Genomic DNA, 14,234 nt, shown 5'->3' on the forward strand with positions numbered 1-14,234 from the left:
TCTCTTGGGGTAGAAGTTCATCTCTGTCACCATTCTATGGTATTTCTGGAAAGGAAAGTTAACTTACAAAGTTGTAATATACGTGAAAGGTTTAATGTTGCTGAATAAGCTCAAAAATATAAACTCTCGCTGACTGCTCAGACCTACACAGCATGCGGTGACAGCGCACATCGCATTATTGAAACGGCTGAAGAAATGCATATGTAACCTAGTTTAGACAATGCAATTGTTTTGTATACAGATGTGACGGCGAGGTTAGGGCAACCTGACACACATGAGCATTGATAGCCATGTTTACCTGTACAAGTTGCCTGCCAAGGTTGAACTTATTCATGTGTGAAAAATGTTGTCGAGGCATCTTTGTCGAATTGAATTTATTAAAGTTCATCAAGATGAGGCATCATATACATTCATATATATTTGTTGAGCACGAAACCATGAAGTGTAGCCAGGACATTTCCTCAAAACTATGGGCAGCCATGTTGCTTCAATATCTTAATAAGTTATATCACTGAACATTGGTCAAGGTGTATTCAGTAAATGAAGATCTGAGGGGCTGTATTTCCTTAATCGAACACATGCTGCGTTCATCACAGTTTGTGACTTTCTAATCTAATTGGGAATCATGCAGTTGTTAGGCTTACGGATACTAACGAACTAGCAGGTAGGTTTTGTTAAGATTTATTATCTTTTCTCTCTCTACCCTCTACTTCCTTCATCACAATTTAAATCCTAAATAGACTTTCAGGCTTAACACTGTGGCAATTTTAGACCCTCTGTTTCTGTATTTATTTGAGCTCATTTCCCCTAATGTTTATATCACCTCATAAGACTAAGTCATCAATGATGTCAAAGCTGTCTGACATGTTTCTTATGAACAGTTTTTGAAGCTAAACAATGTCCAAGTGACTTAAGCACAAACATACGCGCTATCCATTTGATCGACGTTTGTATGTGATTTTGGGGAGAGGAGGTGCTAACCACAACTTTAAAACAGAGATCATATTAGATTACTGATGAGATTTTGATAAGGCTCAGGCTGTGAAACAATCTGAACTCACAGTCTTGAATTACTACACAATACACTGCCTGGGACCCCAGCTTCAATGGCTACAGTGTTCAAAGATTGTTTGTGAATGAGATAAGCTATATTGTTAGATTTAGTTCTCAGGATGTTAGTTCTTGAAATGCATGACGTAGCTGACCCCTCATGTACTCAATATATGCTAATTCAGTATCCAAATATCTTCAGATGACATTTCCCAGACAGTGGAAAATATTCATCCTTATTCCAACACAACATTTACAAGCAAATGGGGAAAAGAGAGTGAAGCACTGTATGTGTGTGTGTGCGCGTGCGCGTGCGTGCGTGTGCGTGTCGATGTGTGTGTGTGTGTGTGAATATATATAAATATCATGAACAATGTTTCCACAATGACTTCACTGTTCTTCTCCGATGCGAGACATTGTTTAATTGTTTTTAGCCTGCAAATGGCAATAAGTATGGCTCTTGTGCCCCATCCCTTTGTCTCCTTGGACAATAAAACATATTAGGAAGAAATAAAAGAAACCACATACATCATACCATATTACATGTCTCTTATTCCTGTCTGTAGTATATTAGATGCAGAACAAGTATTTGTGTGGACTTTATGGTCAAATGCGCAAACGGATTAGCAGTCGGAGGTGATTGCATTGGCGGTGACTTCTTTATTATAATCACTTGAAATCGATTTGTGCTGAGCTCAGATTTGTTTGTGCAGGATGCCGCGAAGTGATTTGTAACATGCTCTCGTGCGCATAGCAGATTAGCCAACTGAGTGGATTGCACAGAGGATGAAAGCTCCATCTTTATTACTTAAAAGTGTTGAATTTGGTTTGTCTGGTTTAATTGTATGGTATACATTGTAAAAATGCGAAATCTCCGCGGAAAATCGTGTTTTTTTAAAACAGTAGTCCTCGTAAAAATATTTTTAAAAAATTAAAAGAAAATACTGATTTTGATCAGAGCTGTCAGCACCAAACATGCCTACATTATTATTCATAACGCAATACTATTCTTGTCTCATCTAAAGTTACCGGACATCATACGTTTTCTATCACCAATACTTGCACTATAACGAGGGGTGTGGCATCACAGAGAAATTGTAAATACTCCGACCATGGTTTTTGTTAATGTTGTTTTACGTTGTCTTTTATAAATGAATGAGATGTTTTACAATGGTTCATGTGAAAAACTATGAATGTTTATTCAGCGTCCGAAAACTCATAACACGGGGATATGTTGTATTATTGTCTGATGTTTTACAAAAGGTAAGTAAGTACAAGGTAAGCTTTTTCTCATTATGCTTTAACATGGAAAAGGGTCAGACAATGCACGTTTGTAGCAGTATTGCTCGCAGTCCGGGCGGGTACTGATTTAACTTCGAAATTTTTCTGCATCCGCTCTCTGTTTATTTGACTTTACTTTTGCCACTGACTTATTACATTTGTTGGTATGAATATTGTCCAAACGGCACGAAATTGCTACAAATGTAATGTTTAAAATATTTCTGGGGCCTGGGTCAACAAACTACGACCGTAAATGTATTGTACAACCGATGCAAGAAAATTTAAAAAAATGTTGCAAATCCAAATTATTAAGAAGTGGAATATGAATACAAATACATGTACTTTTTAGAACAAGAAATTTACACATTGACGTATTCAGATTTAATTGATATTTTGCTTTACTTATATAAATGCGAATAGTATTTATTGTGTTTCTTCATCTTTAATTCCACAAGGCACAAAACTTGCTTAAATTTAAAACAAATAATTTTCTGGTTATTGCGCAAAGAAGAATCCAGTACCAATGAAAGTACCAAAACAATCATATAACATATCGCAACTCATGGTTGTTAACAATCAGGCCGTGAACATAATGATGGTATTAGGCACATCATAGTATTTGAAGTTAAAAAATGATAACTTCATATTTATACTCATACAAAATGAATGTATTTGTACAGTAATTGAGTTCATGCTTTCATTGGCAGCTTCAAAATATATATTGTGAATGACTAAAATAGATGAGAGAACAACAATATCTCTAAATTATCCCCCGTGCCGTACCAGTTCTAACGTACTCACGGAAATGAAAAAAAAACTGTTTTTTTCGATCTCAGGTTTTAAATAAATGCAGTTAATATACAAAATATATAAATATTCAAACAACTCAATAAGTACTTATTGGGCCTTGGCACAAGTACAGCGTATCAAAGGTTTTTATGTCTTTTTAAACGTAAAAGTGTCTAAAAATATTAACAAAACAGACTATTGTGAAACTGAGCATAGCCAGGTGTTAGTAGATCAAGGTGAGTGTCCATGACCTATGACACCTTGACGACAGATGAAAAAAGGTGCTTGAAACCCACGTGCATGTGATTTGTCAGTGGTTAGTGATTTGTGAATGGCATTATGGGATAGTGAATCATCGTCAAAATATCAGAATGTAAAAGTATATTTTTTCTTCTCAAACAACAACTTACATGTCATTATTATTATGTACATAAACATAGGTGTTATTTTTATTGTTGTTTTGATAACGTTTCTTCCAGGCTAATTTGCATAATGCCTATAGCCTGTTTCTGCCATGTCAATTTGGACTTAGTTTTAGTTTTGAATGATGAAAGTGCCTATAAATTACCTCCTGTAAAGTACTTTTTGTATTGAGCATTGAGATAAAACAAGCAAATCCAGACTAGTACTTTTCCAGTTGTTTTGTTATTTCGTATTTACATCTACGTAATGCTTTGTGTTGGTTATTAAATCCAGCAAAACAGTGTTTTTTACATTTCCATGAGTACTTTAGGAAACTAGTGAACAGTTTGGTATCAACTGTTTGGTTTCGCAAGGTTCATAAAACATGGTTTACACATAGGCTCGTTTCGTATTTTATTAATCGCCTCTTTTATGCAAACCCAATTATCGAAAATGAACGGAGAATTCCATGCTTGTTTTTCTGCGTGAGGGGAGATAATTTAAATGTTTTCTAAATTAGATATTAAATTATACTTCCATCATAAATCAGAATAACATATGTTAGCAGTTTGGGAAGTTATACAAAGTATCTTGAAAATGAACAAAAAGAAGAAGAATAGTTTATTTATGTGTCACTATTTAAACACCCTACCATTTAAGCAGTAAGTAAACACTGTCATTTAACCCTCAATTAGTTAATTAGTATAGTTAACCTGCAGTATACTGTATCTCTTCGCGTTTAAACAAGGATTGATCCCTTGTGAGTTGTTGGTGAGACATGTAAATCAATATCTGGAAGTTCGGGATTAGCCTTAGTCACAATAAATTAACATTCCACACAATACATTATCCATCATTATGCCTTTAATTAGAAAGTGAGAATGATACATAACGGGCCATGTCTGCATTATTTATTTTATTTATGTGTCAAATGTGGTATGTGTACACATTAGACATAAAAAAACTTCCGTAAATACATACAAAATGAGGCTATAAAAGGCCGGTGTGAGACACAATGGACAATGAAAAAACATTATTTATATAAAAGAAATATAACTTGTAGGATACAAATGAGTTACAATTTAAGTAAGAAAATGTTGCCTACGTGCGGCAAGAGGTTTTATAAACTGACGTCCAAAAGAAACTTTACCAACTGAAAATATAAATTTGAGACAAAGTATAAATTATTTTTCGATGACGACTATCTAAAACACATTACCTAAATACAACAATAGTGTATGCAGAAATTGTTAATCGTCTGTTACATGTTTGCGAGATAACACGCGAAAAAGTGAAAAACACGTGCGCAACGGACAACTGCAAGTGCACTTGCGGGTAAGGGTATATAACGATTACAACGGCAAATCAGACATCCACAGTGCTAAAAAAAAAGGAATGCCACGACTCACAGTCGAACAACGTGAACGAGCCTTGGGTATGTTACAGATGGGAGCCACCCAAGCCAATATTGCACGAACCTTCGGCGAACTCCCGTGTGTTGCCGTTACCAACTTGATGCAACGTTTCAGACAGACAGGGCGGACCGCTGACAGGCCAAGAACAGGCAGACCCAGGGTGACCACGCCCCATGATGACCGGTACTTTCGCACCTTGCACCTCCGAAATCGCTTCCTGACAGTAACGTCATCGACGACAAATGCCTTAGGTCACAGGGATAGTCGACAGACAGTGGCCAGGAGACTCAGGGCTCATGGAATCAGGGCTATTTAATTCGCCGCCAAAAACGAAATATTTCAATATGCTGTTTTGTAAGTAGGCTTGTCCATCCTAATTCGCCATGGACTGATAGATTTGGAGTTTTGTTATTAACCGCGAGGAAGAAACGAGCATCTCTGTTTTGAACAGAATTAAAACAGCTGAACTGCTTGAGGCCCCTGATAATGTATAGGCTCAACAAGATTATCATACAATTTATTAAAAACTGAAAATGACATACCACCCGCTAATTTAAATTTACAGATAAGAACACCAAGGGCTCTATTTGCTGATTTTGCCAATTCCTTAACAGAATAAGTAATATCCAAATTATATAGCCTGCACCTTGTTGCCTTTGAGAGAGTCTGTGTCTGTAGAGCTGGTTTGGTCATTGTCTGTTTGGTATTCACTCGCTGGAACACAAATATTGGATATTAGCATTGTATTGTGATTTTGAGAATCCGGGTGCATATATGACATGTAAATATATTTCCGCTTATAGTTCTTGTTGTCCATGCATATGTTCTAGCAATAATCAATTTGATAAATATTCGGTTTGCTTAATTTCTACTTTGAAAAGCTTCGTTGGTCTGTATAATTTATCACGCATATGGTTGGGTGCAAACAACATTATGTTTATTTCTCATAAATTAAACCACCAGCGGCGGTACTGGAGCATATATCTAATGTCATACAATACAGAATAGTACGTCAAGGTTGCAGTTTCCATGTAAAGATTGTGTATTTCTAAAGCTATGTACAATATATCTTGATAACTGTTTTCAATCTTAGATATTTTGTGAAAATGATAGTGGAAATGGTTTAATACATAAACTGGATGAGTGATTTACATCATTAAAATATAAAAAAATCTACACAGTGATACACGTATAAATGGCGAGTTGGGATTTATTTAAGAACGAAGTCAGTAATTGGGGATTTAAATTGCGCTTTCCGACATTATGCGTATTTCGCACACGGTTAAGAAAGAATTGTAATTCATCTATTCATACCAAGTACGAATGCATCAATCCACCCGCGTTGTATCTACTTACATGTTCATTAATGCCAAAGGACACCAACATCACAGGACTCAGTACATAGTTCGTTGAATGTTGTTTCGTAAATACACATATTGCTTATCACATTCCCAGAGCACAAGCCCAAATAGGCCGTCCCTTTGTGACAGGTATTAATTAGAGAATGTATCGCCACCACATTATGTCCAGGCACTTTTATGACAAGTAATGAACCTGTCAGTCCATGGGTCTGTAACAACTTTATAACATTAAAGTAACATGAATGTTACGTAATTCGTATTAAATAAACAATTGACTAATAGGTTATAAAATGAATATTATTGCGCTTTGGGGGATAAAAGTAAAACTTTTGTTTGGGATGAAAGTAAAAAAAAATACCCTTAAAAAGACATGATTATAGAATTTCAGAATCAACTATTTTGATGCACGTCTTCACACAAACTGAAAAAGTATACATATGTTTATATAGCTATATTTACATGCATGGCACAAAGATTAACATGAAATAATAATGTTGATCATATTTGTTAATTTCTTCATTTCATTGTTATTGGTATTCTGAGGATGTTGTAACACGGGTTATGGTCTTCTTTGAACTGGTTGAATGACTTTCTACCCACACACATACCCATAATCCTTTGACAAAGAGAACGAAATGATCATAAATCCTACAGATATCATATCTACCTTGTACTAAAAGTTCACTATCAATTTACGCGAAACTATTGCACCACTTTTGTGAATGAGGAAGCGAATTTTCGCATCACTGAAATTTTTCGTGAGTAATCACATACATATTCCTCAACCTTATATTTGGAAATGAATCATTTTTTTTAATTTTCCCTGCTACATGAATAAGTTACAAGGAGATCAACTCTCTTTTTCTCTACTAAAAATATTTAAACTCATGTTGATATGTAATTAATGATGTCTCCTTTTTAGACGTGATCTTGGAGGAAAATGTGAGTTCTGTTGTGATCAATCAGATCCATCTTTACGCCCATTGGCTTCGACATGATCTTCTGCGATGGTGATAAGAAGTCTTCATGAACAGATATCATTTATTTGCACTTTGTTCTTGTACCACCGCTGGTGGTTTTGTAAAGAATTAGACTTCCAGTGATTATATGTATTAGGTTTGGCGAGGCATTATTTTAATCGACCTTAATATTTATGTACTGTTATGAGAAAGATCTACAAAGAATTGGAAATGGCGATTTGAAAATGATATATCATGCCTTAGGTTTCCCTTACCATTACCATTTGTAGTCGATGCATGTTAACAAGTCAAAGTATGGCATTTATGATATAGGTATCCCTTCCCCCTCACCTCAAGGCTTCAATAGCACTAATCGGACCGTGGTTGCTTCAGATATCGATTGGAGTTATCTGCCGGTCACTTCTCGCATGATTTCACTGTTTCTGTGTTTCGCTGTTTTCTGTCACTTTTGAGGAGAAGTGATGTAATATTTCAGAGCTCTGATTGGACACATTGGCCTGTCTGGATAAACCACTGACGATAGTGTAGCTGATGACTAATTCTTGGCAACAAAGTGTGCCAGGGACCTGAAATTTTGTGTGCGTCAGTCTTGTGCGTGAGTGAGCGAGGAAATATCAGACGCGTGACTTTTCTTCTGAATTGTCTGTCATTTCTGAATCCTGCAGCACATGTCATAGGCTTGTAGGGTGCGTCCATTACGGCTCACAGTACAATTGATAAATCTCATTTTGGGAAGTTGATTAAGAATTAGACTAGTACCTACAAAGCGGCCCTGTTGTTGACGTACAGAGGCCAATGCTCACATGTAGCCCCCATGGTGCCAAGTCGGAAGTTCTTCTCCTCTCCCAGACGGAACTTGCACATAGTTGATGGCTGATCAAGAGGGTCTTCGTGATCGTGCTACCGCTTCAGAAGCAGGTCCAGACACGCCAGTCTAGGTGTGACCATTCCACGTGGACTGTGACATCGTCCATGTCAGCGCATGAAATATGTGTATGCAGGTGATGTTCGTGAGCAGAAATATTCCTGGCATGGCATTGTGGGGTTCTGGCTCTGTGAAATTTCAAATCATGAACTGTTCATTAAAGGCTCATAAAGTAAGTTCATGAACTTGTTCAAGAATACTTGTAGATCAATTCATGAGCTAAGAAAAAACATCTAGATCAAGAGGAAGACGGCAGAGTGGTAAAATATGGGACAGCCAACAGCTCAATCAACTGGGTTGTAGGCTTCTACGTAGGTGATACAATTAGGTCTGATATATGGTGAAACAATTCAATTGTCATGTCTTCAACTGAGTACTGGCGTCATATGCACATTGTAATGAGAGGAGGTATTAGTGGTGAACATTATATGAATAGATCACTGAAAATCAGTGATAACACCAGAAGTTTGCGAAAAGGGAAGAATGTCTTGCCCCACCGATAGCACCCGACAATCACAGAACTTGCATAAAACAAGTAAATGTTTGTATTTTGCCTAACGTCACACACAGCATTCAAAAGCAGTCTCAAAACAGTCTGGACAAGACAATCCAGTGACACGATAGCGTGTTTACCAATAATGTTGAAACTAAAATGATATGTTCACTTTGAATAATTTCTGCAGCGTACTTGCTAGTAACAAACAAAGGGAAAGCTTAAGCAATATCTTCGTGGTTATTAAAACAGTGGGTGCATTTATAATGTCTTAGTCCTCATAATCATAAGCCCTCATTCACAATATATATATATGAGATCCTCAGCTGACTTTGCATGTTCATTGTGACTCAACACGCGAGACAACCTGAGACCAAAGGGCATGGATGTTGTGCTCACAAACCAAGATCCATAATGAGGCAGTATTTATTCAAATGTCCAATCACGGGATGTTGTCATTGGACGCACCTGTGCACAGCCTATCACCATGCACTAGACGAGTAGGCTATATATCACGAGGTGGTTTTCCAACCCATAGCTAGACCGTTTGATGGTAGGGGTGGGTGGCCGCGATCAGTTAACATTGATTGGATACCCTATGTTTCCTCAGTGTTTATACACTGGGACGAGGAGGTGTGTCTGGCTCAGTGTAGGGCGCAGGACGTTGGAGGACAGACTACACTGACAGTGTTCTTGATCGTGAAGTATCGATAAAGCAAGGGAATTTAGGAGGTAAGTTTATGAATTAATTATGTTCCTTTCATTGTTATGCAAAGGGAATAGACATTTTCTTCATGAATGCATCTGACAGAGAGGCACGTACGTTCAATAATAATAAAGTAATTGAGTTACCTGTCTGTACAAAATTACCTAACATAGAAGTCAAATATGTTCAATAGAAGTACAGAGTTATCGAGTCACCTGTCAAACACCTTGCACAGACGCCCCACCCTACCTTTATTCCTATCCTTGTCCCTATCCCATTCCTTGTCCCTTTCTCTATCATTGTCCTTGTCCATGTCCCCGTCCCTGTCCCTCTTCATATCTTTCCCTAACCCTATCCCTATCCCTAAACCTATTCCCATCCTTGTCTGTATCCTTGTCCCTATCCTCATTCCTATCACTATCTCTATTTCAATCCCCATCCCTATTCCTTACCCTATCCCTATCCTTATTCCTATCATTGTCCCTATCCCAATCCCTATCCCTGTCCCTCTCCCTATCCCTATTCGTATTCTTGTCTCTGTCACTATCCTAGTCCCTATCCCTATCCATAACCCTAACTTTATTCCTATTGCTCTCACTATTCCTATTCCTATCCATATCCATATTACTAACCCTATCCCTTTTCATATCATTGTCCCTGTCCATATCCCTTTTCCTATCCCTGTCCCTATCCCTAGCCCCATTCCTATCCCTATCCCTATCCCTATTCCTATCACTATTCCTATTCCTATCAAGGACAATCCCCATTCCTATTTATTCCTATCCCTATCCCTATCCCGGTCCCTACCTTTATTCCTATCCCTATCCCGGTCCCTACCTTTATTCCTATCCCTATCCCTATCCTTGTCCCTACCCCCATCCCCATTCCTAACCCTATCCCTATCCTTATTTGTATTCTTGTCCCTGTCACTATCCTTGTCACTATCCCTATCTGTAACCCTAACCCTATTCCTATTCCTATCCACATCGCTGTTTCTAACTATTACACATCCATATCCCACTCCCTGTCCCCGTCCCTATTCCCATCCCCATTCCTATCCCTATCACTATCCCTATTCCTACCCCTATCCCTATTCCTATCACTATTCCTATTCCTATCAAGGACAAACCCCGTTCCTATTTATCTCTATCCTTGTCCCTGTCCCTATTCCTAGCCCTAGTCCCAGCTCTTTCCCTTTCCCTAGCCCTATCCCTTTCCCTAACCCTATCCCTATCCCTAAACCTATTCCTATCCTTGTCCGTATCCTTATTCCTCACCCTATCCCTACCTCTATTCCTATCATTGTCCCTATCCCTATACCTGTCCTTGTCCCTATTCCTATTCCTATTCCTTGCCCTAGCCCTAGCCCTTTCCCTAACCCTTTCCCCATTCCTAAACCTATTCCTATCCTTCTCCGTTATCCTTGTCCCTAACCCTATTCCTATCACTATCTCTGTTCCTCTCCCATTCCATATCCCTACCTATATCCCTGTCAATGTCCATGTCTCTATCCCCATCTCTGTCCCTATCCCTATTCCTATCCCCATCCCTTTCCCTATCCCTATCCCTATCCGTATCCTTGTCCCTGTCCTTATCCTTGTTCCTTTGCCTATCCCTATCCCTGTCCCTGCCCCTATCCCTATGCCTGTCCCTATTCCTATATCTACCCCTATTCCTATGCCTATGCCTATGCCTATGCCTATTCCTATTCCTATTCCTAACTCTAGCCTTTTCCCTAACCCTATCCCCATTCCTAAACCTTTTCCTATCCTTCTCCGTATCCTTGTCCCTAACCCTATTCCTACCACTAAATATATTCCTATCCCCATCCTTAATCCTTACCCTATCCCTATCTCTATTCCTATCATTGTCCCTATCCCAATCCCTTTTCTGTTCCCTGTCCCTATCCCTATCCCTATCACTGTCCCTCTCCCTATCCCTATCCCCATCTCTATTTCTATCCCTCTCCCTATCCCTATCCCCATCTCTATTTCTATCCCTCTCCCTATCCCTATCCCCATCTCTATTTCTATCCCTATTCCTACCCCAATCTCCATTTCTATTTATCCCTATCCCTATCCATATTCCTATTCATATTCCTACACCTACACCTACACCTACACCTACACCTATCCCTATCCCTATCCCTATTCCTATCCCTATCTCTTTCCTCATTCCTATCCCTATTCCTATCCCTATTTCTGTCCTTATCCCTATTCCTATCCCTATCTACATTCTTATCCCTATCACTATTCATTTCCCTATCCCTATTGCTATTTCTATTCCTATCACTATTTCTAACCCAATCCCCATTCCTATCCCTATACCTATTCCTATTCTTATCCCTATTCCTATTCACACCTCCTCCATGGTACTTTTTGTTACCCTGTCTGGCGCTTGGCATTAAGGGGCTAAAACAAGGACTGGTCGGCTCGGCGTCGGTATACTGTGTCTGAGTGGGGTTTTCATGTTAAACTGCGGCATGGTATCCTTGTATGCTAGCACAATAAATCTGCATAAGACCGGACTAGTACAAGCAGCAACACACACGTCGCTATATAAGTGCAATAATCTTCGACGCAACGTTCAACCCCATTTGACCTCACCACCTACACCTTTTCCTATACCTACCACTATTACTATCCCTATCCCTATCCCTATCTCTATTCCAAATCCTATTCGTATTCATATCCCCATCACCAACCCCAAACCCATCCCTAACCCCATCCCAATCCCATCCCCATCCCCATCCCCATCCCCAACCCCATCCCCAACCCCAACCCCATTCCCATCCCCATCCCCATCCCCATCCCATCCCAATCCCCATCCCCATCCCCATCCCCATCCCCAACCCCATCCCTAACCCCAACCCCATTCCCATCCCCATCCCCATCCCCATCCCCATCCCGATCCCCTCCCCATCCCCATCCCCATCCCCATCCCCTCCCCATCCCCATCCCCATCCCCATCCCCATCCCCATCCCCATCTCCATCCCCTCCCCATCCCCATCCCATCCCCATCCCATCCCATCCCCATCCTCATCCCCATCCCCATCTCCATCCCCATCCCCATCTCCATCCCAATCCCCATCTCCATCCCCATCCCCATCCCCATCTCCATCCCCATCCCCATCACCATCACCATCTCCATCCCCATCCCCATCACCATCACCATCTCCATCCCCATCCCCATCACCATCCCCATCCCCATCCCCATCTCCATCCCCATCCCCATCCCCATCCCATCCCATCCCTACCCCATCCCCATCCCCATCTCCATCCCCATCCCCATCCCCATCTCCATCTCCATCCCCATCCCCATCCCCATCCCATCCCATCCCCATCCTCATCCCCATCCCCATCTCCATCCCCATCCCCATCCCCATCCCCATCACCATCTCCATCCCCATCCCCATCCCCATCCCCATCCCCATCCCAATCCCCAACCCCATCCCCATCCCTAACCCCATCCCAATCCCAACCCCATCTCCATCCCCATCCCCATCCTCATCCCCATCCCCATCTCCATCCCCATCCCCATCCCCATCCCCATCTCCATCCCCATCCCCATCCCCATCCCCATCCCCATCCCCATCCCCATCCCATCCCAATCCCCATCCCCATCCCCATCCCCAACCCCATCCCTAACCCCAACCCCATTCCCATCCCCATCCCCATCCCCATCCCCATCCCGATCCCCTCCCCATCCCCATCCCCATCTCCATCCCCATCCCCATCTCCATCCCCATCCCCATCCCCATCTCCATCCCCATCCCCATCACCATCACCATCTCCATCCCCATCCCCATCCCCTCCCCATCCCCATCCCCATCTCCATCCCCATCCCCATCTCCATCCCCATCCCCATCCCCATCCCCATCCCCTCCCCATCCCCATCCCCATCTCCATCCCCATCCCCATCTCCATCCCCATCCCCATCCCCATCTCCATCCCCATCCCCATCACCATCACCATCTCCATCCCCATCCCCATCACCATCACCATCTCCATCCCCATCCCCATCACCATCCCCATCCCCATCCCCATCTCCATCCCCATCCCCATCCCCATCCCATCCCATCCCTACCCCATCCCCATCCCCATCTCCATCCCCATCCCCATCCCCATCCCCATCCCCATCCCCATCTCCATCCCCATCCCCTCCCCATCCCCATCCCCATCTCCATCCCCATCCCCATCTCCATCCCCATCCCCATCCCCATCCCCATCCCCTCCCCATCCCCATCCCCATCTCCATCCCCATCCCCATCTCCATCCCCATCCCCATCCCCATCTCCATCCCCATCCCCATCACCATCACCATCTCCATCCCCATCCCCATCACCATCACCATCTCCATCCCCATCCCCATCACCATCCCCATCCCCATCCCCATCTCCATCCCCATCCCCATCCCCATCCCATCCCATCCCTACCCCATCCCCATCCCCATCTCCATCCCCATCCCCATCTCCATCTCCATCCCCATCCCCATCCCCATCCCATCCCATCCCCATCCTCATCCCCAACCCCATCTCCATCCCCATCCCCATCCCCATCCCCATCACCATCTCCATCCCCATCCCCATCCCCATCCCCATCCCAATCCCCAACCCCATCCCCATCCCTAACCCCATCCCAATCCCAACCCCATCTCCATCCCCATCCCCATCCTCATCCCCATCCCCATCTCCATCCCCATCCCCATCCCCATCCCCATCACCATCTCCATCCCCATCCCCATCCCCATCCCCATCCCAATCCCCAACCCCATCCCCATCCCTAACCCCATCCCAATCCCAACCCCATCTCCATCCCCATCCCCATCCCCA

At 42.1% G+C, this 14,234-nt stretch overlaps 1 protein-coding gene across 6 annotated transcripts in view; it reads left to right on the forward strand.

Annotated features, from left to right (window-relative positions):
• The first annotated feature begins 373 nt into the window (after positions 1 to 373).
• The window catches only part of LOC124121113, a 30,296-nt gene continuing 16,435 nt past the window's right edge, over positions 374 to 14,234 (forward strand). The window contains exons 1-2 of one of the 6 annotated variants that reach the window (XM_048382729.1): positions 374 to 664; positions 9,307 to 9,428. The gene's annotated coding sequence lies outside the window, so the exon portion shown is untranslated. Of the gene's footprint in view, positions 665 to 8,839; positions 9,429 to 14,234 lie in introns of those variants that run through there. The other 5 variants (XM_048382730.1, XM_048382728.1, XM_048382733.1 and 2 more) reach the window with 5 other exon arrangements.

Source organism: Haliotis rufescens, unplaced genomic scaffold, assembly GCF_023055435.1.
Source record: "Haliotis rufescens isolate VD_foot unplaced genomic scaffold, xgHalRufe1.0.p SCAF_41, whole genome shotgun sequence".
Lineage (NCBI taxonomy): Eukaryota > Metazoa > Mollusca > Gastropoda > Lepetellida > Haliotidae > Haliotis > Haliotis rufescens.